Here is an 8,291-nt window from a genome sequence, read left to right as displayed (position 1 = left end):
TTGTGAGGCAGGCAGCAGAACCACTGAGCTAAATCCCTAGCCCTAACCAGAAATATATTTGCAGTAAATAAGCCCTTCAATATAGCAAATTTGCCTCTGAGGAGATTTAGAAGGAGTTGGGGGATAGAGAAATAGAAGAAAAGTTAAAACTTAGAAGTAAAGTTAAAGGACACAGGAAGATTATGCAAACTTCGGGAAACTGGTGAAGAGAAATGGAGAAAAGAGAAGGAAGAAACAAAAACAAGAACAGAACAAACTGACAGCAATAGTAAAACCAGAAACTATATCCTCACTCCTATAAAATTAAGAACAATTGATAAAAACAGGACAAAAACAGGAAAAAGAAAAGTGAGAAATGAGGGAGAAAAGAAAAGAAGAAAAAAAAGTCCCCTTCAAGGCGTGTCTCTGTTGTCCCCAACAGACAACATGGGTAGCACATAGATCTGTACTGACTGATCTCAGCAGCCAACTGTAGTCCACTGATGTCAGGCTGTTCCTGACTATGAGGCTTAAATTGAGCTCCCTGATGTCTTTCACGGTTGACCTGCATAGTTCTACTGCAGGTTCAAGCCTCCCTCCTCCACCCAACAAGTCTGGTTCTGGTAGGAGGTGTTGATCCAATGACTCACCACCCACTGCAGTCTGTAGCACCTTTATTGAGGTGACTCTTCATTCTCCCAGTGCTCTTCAATTCTCAACAAGCCTGAGAGAGGCCGTCTCTCTACTGCTCACCACTGCACTGATTCCTGGGCTCAGAATGATGGCCTTCTGGATCCCTGCACTGAACTGGTGTCTGGGCTGGATTCTGGCTGGGGCCTGTGCACCCAGGCACTGGTGTCAAGGCATACCTCTGTTTGGGGCCTGCATGCCCTTACTGATGGTGTCTGGGTAGCTTAAGCTCCACCTGTTAAAGGTTCCTCTCCTTTTTAATGCTGCCAGATCAGGAACCAAGATTCCCACAAGCAAACACCTAAGGAACATGCTCATTCTGTATCCAAACCATGGCCTATTCTTTACTCCATATATGATTACCTCCTATGAGGCCATTGCTTTTGGTTTTAACATTTAAAAAATACCATAGACACAATTTTTCACAAAGGAGTGCTAGGTTGCCTGTCAGCAGCTGTTAGGCACCTCCAGTTGTATTCCTCTAAAAGAATGACTAGTTCCTTGAATGTGTGTTCCTGTTATTGAAATGCAATCTGCCATGAGCCCCTCACCGGAGGACAAATTAATGAGACCACTTGTTCTTAACTTTCAGCCTCCAAACCTGAAAGCTAAATAACTCTCTTTTCTTTTTAAAGTTCCAACCTTCAAGACATTTTGGTATAGCAATGGAAAACAGACCAATACATCATGTTTATATCTTTTTTTTCTGTCTCCTATATTTAATTAGGATTATTATCTCTCTAATTATAGAGAACAGTGATTAATTATGTTTCATAAAATACAGACATTAAATCTGTCATAATTCTAACATAATTACTAGTAACAAATTTAGTGCCATTCCTTACTAACCGTATGTGGTTTAAAACATTTGTCTCATACCATATAATTTCATATTTGGCAAATGTTACTGAACATGTTATTTATACTTTCTCGTATCATTCAATACTTATTTAAATTGTTGCTTTTGATGGGTATGTAATATTCCATACTAATATAACTATTTAACCTTTACATTACTATTAGGCATTTAAGTGATCCCTATGTTTTCATTATTATTAAAAATTTAAAGTGAAAACATATGAGTACATATGTGATGACTTTTCTTAGCATAAATCCAAACAGGAATAATTGCTGTGTCAAAGGATGAAGGGAAGGCAGGAGTATGGGGAAGAAATAAGAACTAAGACATAAAATGTAAAGGTACAAGATCCCAGTGATAAATGTAACTGTTTTGTTTGTTTTAAATGTAACAATAAACTTAATGGGGGAAAAAGTTATAAATTCCCAAGTCCCTCGATATATACTTGGGCATCTCTGAAATGCTTTAGAACCACATTTGTACATATGGTTTAATAAGTCAGCAAATACCGAGCACCTGATATATCCGTGTCCAGTCTTATTTGCAGTGGTTGGCAGCCTAGGGCCTCCAGACAGCTATCAACCTGCTGCAGAGCATCTAGCAGGTGGCCACACTGCCCCTCCCTGACCAGGTGGGCTGTGGGCTCAGCACAGCAACCCCTGACTCAGCACCATCACCTTCCCCTGGTCTGCCCTGAGCTATGGTCTCAGTACTCCAGCTCTGTTTGGCTGCTCAGTCTCTCTTGGGGAGGCAACAAGGGCAGATGGGCCTCTTGACCCTTGAGACAGCACAGGAGAGTTGAAATGTATCCTTGGAAGGTTTGATCTTTCTGTCTGATGAAATAAACTTGTAATAAGTTAACAGGAGGAAAGGCATGCTAATATTAAAGTGAACATGTATGGGGGAGCTAAGCAAAACAAAAACTCAGAAGGGCCAGATGGTTGAGGTCCAATACTCTCTTCAAAGGGGAGAGGAAGGCGGGATGTAGGTAATTTCAGAGAGGTAATAAGTGATTTTTAGGGGAAACAAGTGGATTTACTGAACAATAGCTTGGGACGAAGTTCCTGTGGGCTCTAGGCATGGTGTCTGACTTTTAGCCTCTTTGTGATATGAACTTAATCTTCCTTGTTTAATGATATTTCAGTAAGAGGATTGAAGCCAATTGTGTCCCTTTAGGTGAATAAGAAAACTTCATGGAAAGCCCTTCCTGCATCTGGGATCCCCAGGGGTTTTCAGTTGGAATTTCAAAGCAGTTGGTTTTGAGGTATCATTTTCTGAACCGTAACAGTGATATTGTGGGAGCTGAAGCTGAGTTGGGCAGGTTGACCCCAATTTAAGTTCTCTGCGATGATTGCTTTGAGCAAGATAGTCAAGGCCTCCCTACAAAAGACTTGATCTTACCTGGTAAGGTACATATTAAACAAAAACTACATCTTAAACAAATAATAGAACAAAGTTGAATAAATATATGATCAGGAGGTTGAATTTTAATTTTTTGTTATTCCCAGACCAAAAATATCAATCCGTTTTTTAAAAAATCTGTATATCTTTCATTACAATTTCAGTTAAATATTTGGTATCACATACTTATTGGCTTTTGCTTATTTGAATTTTTCATATGATTTGTGTGCTCAGATGCTTTGACCATTTTCTATTACTGAAAAGATTTTTCTATAAACTAAAATTGGTCTTTATAAATTAATGTTATAACCTTGTGCTACATGATTATTGCAATTATATTTTAATTTTCCATTTTCCTTTATTTATACATTTTAATTATTATGGCGTAGCTTTCATTTGCATGTATTCAAATATCTAAATTAAATATTTCAGTCCTCCTCTATTATTCCACACTTAGTAAGAGGTCCTTTCTCATTTAGTAATTTAAATAATGATATTTCACACCTTCAGTTCCCTAGACAACTCTTTCTGGTCAGAAGCGTTTGTTAGAAAGTAATCATATTATCATATAAAATAGCTAATGTTAATTGAGTGTTAACACTACATTGTCTCATTTAATTTTAACTGTGGTTTTGTTGCATTTAATTGTCTCAACAGCACTGTGAAAAAGGTAATATTATCATCTGCATGTTACAATTGATAAAAATGAACACAGAGAAGATCCAAATCTGGATTAGGACTAGAAACTGATCCTGATTTGAATCCTTGAAAATTCTTTTAAGATTTATCCACAATAGGTTACTATTGGTCATTCTTATAACCATTTATTTAATTGAATTATTTCTTTTATTTCAGGAAGAATTTTAAATCTGCTCCTTTCCCCCTTTTCTTCTAAATCTTTAGATGCTGTAATTTGATGAGTGTTTTACTCACTGATCTCAGAAAATTAGACATTTGAAAATTTGAAAACTTTCCTCCATCAATTATGACATGGTTTATTTTATTAATTTATCGAAAATGAATTATTATTGTTATTCTTTTTATTCTCTCTTTATGGAACTGCTATTATAATGCCAGTGGGCCTTCTGAGAAAATGAATAATTTATTTTTATCTTTTCCTTTTTGCTTTTTTTTTTTCTTTTGGTACCGGGAATCGAACTCAGGACCTTGTACTTGCAAGTCAGGCAGCAGAACCACTGAGCTAAATTCCCAGCCCTCATTTTGTTATTCTGTGTCATTACATTTTCTCTTTCTATGACAGAAAACCTGGGCCTGAAAGCTTATGAGGAAGAATAAAGTTTTATTTCTGACAGTGCTGGAGACCAGAAAGTCCAGGGTTGGGCAGCCACACCTGCTGAAGGCCTTCTTGTTGTAGCACAGCATGGTGAGAGGCATTGCATGGTAAGGAAACAAGAATATCAGCCTACATCTTTCTTCTTATAAAGCCACGAATCCATTCTGGAGGGCCCATCCTTATGACCTCACTTAAACCTAATTACCTCCCACATGTCCACCTCCAAATACTATCAAATATGGATCCAGGGGGGAAGTTTACAACACAAAATTTTTGAGGGACATAATTTAAACCATAACACATCCCTTTCTTTGTATTTTTGTCCTAATTTCAGGAAAATTACTTTGAAAAATTTCTAATGCTTTTTATTAATATTTTAATTGGCTATTTTAAGTTCAGTATTTTAAATCATATCTGATATTCATTTCATAAATGTGCTGTCTGTTCTTATCAATTCATTTTTAATATTGGTTTTCATAAAGCTTGCTAGTTTGGGATATATTGAATTTTATTCCTGTTCCAGGTCATTTCCTCCTCTTTATTTGGGCATTGCCCTTGATTTTAGAGGGTTTTGACATATTTTATTGTCTTTGCCTTTAAATATCCATTGAAGAAGACACTAAAGGCCCTACGTGAGGTTCAGGTGCAGGTCTAGGATCTTTCAATTCATTGACAGCATTGTAAAGTGAGTTAGCAGAAGCACTTCTTTCCTAAATAGACCCAAATGTCAGAACATCTCAAAGGTAAGACGTGTCTCTCTTCTAGAGCCATTCGTGTGAAAAATAATCTCCCATTTTCTTGCTTTGGCGACTGGAGGGGCATATTCTTGAAGATCTCTGTTCTTGCAGCAGGGATGAGGGAAGAATGGGAGTCTCGTGATTCATATACAGAGTTTTGCTTAATCTCAGTGTTTTTCTTCAACCTCACCCCCATCTTCCAAGCATTTTGAACTCAATGGCTCCAGAAAGTAGACGTCTTCCACCTGCTGGGGTGGAAGAAACATTGGGCTGTTTGCTTCATGAGGAAATGTCTACCTTCACCCTGAGCAGGGAATCTCCACTTAGTCCACTGCTCGAGCTTCTGGGTGCATCTACTGTTTGGGGAAATCGGGGCCTTATCATTATCCTGGCATGCAGATATTTCTTTCTTGTGAAGCTTTCTCTGCTCTGCTGTTTGGGAAAAGATTATTTTAAAAGGGAACTTCCATATTAAAAAATTCTTTTCTTATAATAGTTAGAGAACAAGGTCAAAGTTGTGTTTTGAAAAATAACTTATATTCTGAACCATAGGAAGCCTTTGCCCCAAAGTTCATAAGGATTTCTACTTACTGTTGTATGTGGTGGTTGCTAAGGTAACCCTGCCCACTCTATGAACCACCTTTTGACTAAAGTTTGAATTTTAAAAAAGGTTAAATCTAGAGTCTATACTCAGATGAACATTAACATTCAAATAATTGTATCATTGAGCAAGGAAAGCAAAATTGAGAAATCAAAATTGATGCAGAAAAGATGCTGATAACATAAAACTGTTTTTCATGGATTTACATAATGTCTTTTACACCTGAATGTGTAGATGGCACTTAACAACTTTGTGGAGTGGTCAAGCATTCCAGAACCAAATCTATTTTTCCCTGATTTTTTCTGGGGCCTGTTCAAAGTTGGTTCTAAAGATTATCAAAGTCCAAAGTTTCCCCTGACCAATACTTGAACAAATTTCTTCAGGAGATGGTCAGTTTGTCTTCAGCACACTGACACCTTTCATAACTGAGGCTTTGAGTCTGTGTCTGTATTACATTGTTCAGTGTCTTTGTGGCAGTGCTTTGCTGATTAATGCTGGTTAAATAATAGCATTGGTCTAACATTACATAGAGCACTGCACTCCTGTAAAAAGCATGAGGTTTTTAGAATTGTGTAAGGAACCCAATTCTGCTGCTACCCCAAAGTGCTGTGACTCTGGGAAATGATTTTTCTGGAGCCTCAGTTTGCCTCATCTTGGAAATGAGGATCAAAAGGATGCATCTTGCACACCTTACTCTGTGATTAGCTAATTCTTCATCCTTAGTCTTTTCTGCAAAAATCCCCTCCTCCCACCGGCCCTAACTGAATGCTGGCTGTCCCCTGAGAACACAAGCCATCAAATAGAAGATACTTGTTTTCACACATTCTTAAAAGCTCACACCTACATGTTACCTCCTCCCCTTACTCTTATGGAAGCCCGCTACTCTGAGAGCCATGCCATTAGCATTTTACACTTTGCTCCCTCTTCATCATTGGCTTTTACTGACCTCCTTGTCATTCTTCTCTTCTATTATTGATATTTTAAGTACTTTGGTGACAATCTCTTCATTGTACCTCCCGTGACAGAATTTTAAGTAACTTTAACATTTACAAGAACACTCAACTTTCCAGTACCCTGACTTCTCAGCACCTTTATTTAGCCCTTGACTCACATCAACACCATTTTGGGGTAATATCTCAGGGTGCTTTTAATTATTCTTTAGCTCAGCCAGAAAATAGGCTGGTAATTTGGGGAAACAAGGCTGAAAGCCAATGGCAGTCACTGCTTTGTGCCAAAATGTTATGCGATAAATACAAAAGAATGGCCCAAAAGTGAAAGTAATTTCAAATGAAGATTACTTTCCCCAATTACTGCTATCCTGTCTTTGATAGGTTCTGCAGTCTAGAGCCAGGATCAACAAATGTAGGCACAAAAACACAGAACTGTGAGAAAAAACCAGTATCTTTCTCTGAGTAGAAAATATTTGGTGAGGTTTTATGTGAACTCAAATTTACCTCTTCAACTTCTCATGGAATGAAGCCATATATAACGTTCTGAGATTGAATGAAATATGTGTATATTCTGTTGTGAATTTCCCAATCCAGAGAGAATTCAACTCCAAGATAATATTAAATCAAATAAAGATAAATTAGAGAAGATGAGTGCAGCATTCCCTTGGAGTGTGTAAATGCAGTGTGTCTTGTTTTAGTTCTTCCCACAAACACTCGTCCACAGTGAATGCACGATGACCTCCTTTATAGAGCTACAGTGATGAGTAAGTGTCACGGGACATACGAAGAGACTCACCAGCCCTGACTGTTGAGCACGCAGGTGTCTCTTGGTGCTGAACAGCTGGTCAGACATCAAGCCACCTCTCAAACACTGCTACGCAAGAACCTGAGCTTTCCTACATTCTATGTTCCAGAAGTTTTGGATGGAACTCCTTGTTTCTCACCTCCACTGCGATCGCCATCATAGAAAGTAAGAGCATTTATCTTTGACCTGGACCACAGCAGAAAATTCTTTGCAGACGTCTTGCCTTGCCTAAAAAAGATCTATTCTTCAGACAGTAGCTCTAATAACCCACTGATAAATATAGATCTGACTATGTTACACACACACACACACACACACACACACACACACACACACACACACACACACACACACACACACACACACACACACGCACGCACGCACGCTTTCAAATCCTCTGGTCATATCTTACCATAAAATGGGAAAAATGCAAACTCCTTATCATGACTAAGGACTTGGTCAGGCCTTATTCCCTGCTATGTGTCATGCCAGATACTTTATTATAGTGTTTCTCATCTCCCTGTCCACCAGAATATAAAATCCATTGAATTGAGGGTATTGTGTATTTTGTTCACTGCTGTAAGCCATGGCTTAAAGCAACGCGGTCAGCTTCCTCCCTCACGGTTACACTCTGCATCTAGCTATCACCCGAAACAGTCTCACCTCAAAACACAAACATGCTCATTGCTACTGCTCATTTTTTCAGAGTCCCATAGAAACATTACCTCAGCCTCTTTAAGGCCATAGATCCATTAACCTCACCATTTATTCCCAACCTTCCTCCCTCTTAGCCCAGCTTCATTTGAAAGATGTATTAATATTATCACTCTTTTGCATCAACATGGAAACCTTTCATACTTCCTTTTTACCCCTGGAAAATCCATTAGCCAAGACCTAAACTTTTACTTTCTTTATATCTGTATCTGTGCAGTGACAGCCTATAAGAAAAAACAAACAACTTAAAACTCACCTGTT

The 8,291-nt window shown here is 38.2% G+C and overlaps 1 long non-coding RNA gene across 1 annotated transcript in view; it reads right to left on the bottom strand.

Moving 5' to 3' along the window:
• Positions 1 to 7,385, bottom strand: part of LOC104872440 — a 17,108-nt gene extending 9,723 nt beyond the window's left edge. Inside the window, exon 1 of the long non-coding RNA XR_783178.2 lies at positions 7,308 to 7,385. This is a non-coding gene — a long non-coding RNA (uncharacterized LOC104872440). The remainder of the gene's footprint in view (positions 1 to 7,307) is intronic.
• Between the last annotated feature and the right edge of the window lie 906 nt (positions 7,386 to 8,291).

The sequence above is a fragment of the Fukomys damarensis genome, unplaced genomic scaffold (assembly GCF_012274545.1).
Source record: "Fukomys damarensis isolate Sample0158 unplaced genomic scaffold, DMR_v1.0_HiC HiC_scaffold_30, whole genome shotgun sequence".
Lineage (NCBI taxonomy): Eukaryota > Metazoa > Chordata > Mammalia > Rodentia > Bathyergidae > Fukomys > Fukomys damarensis.
Note: the sequence above shows the minus strand (reverse complement) of the source record. Positions and strands in the feature narration are given on the sequence as shown.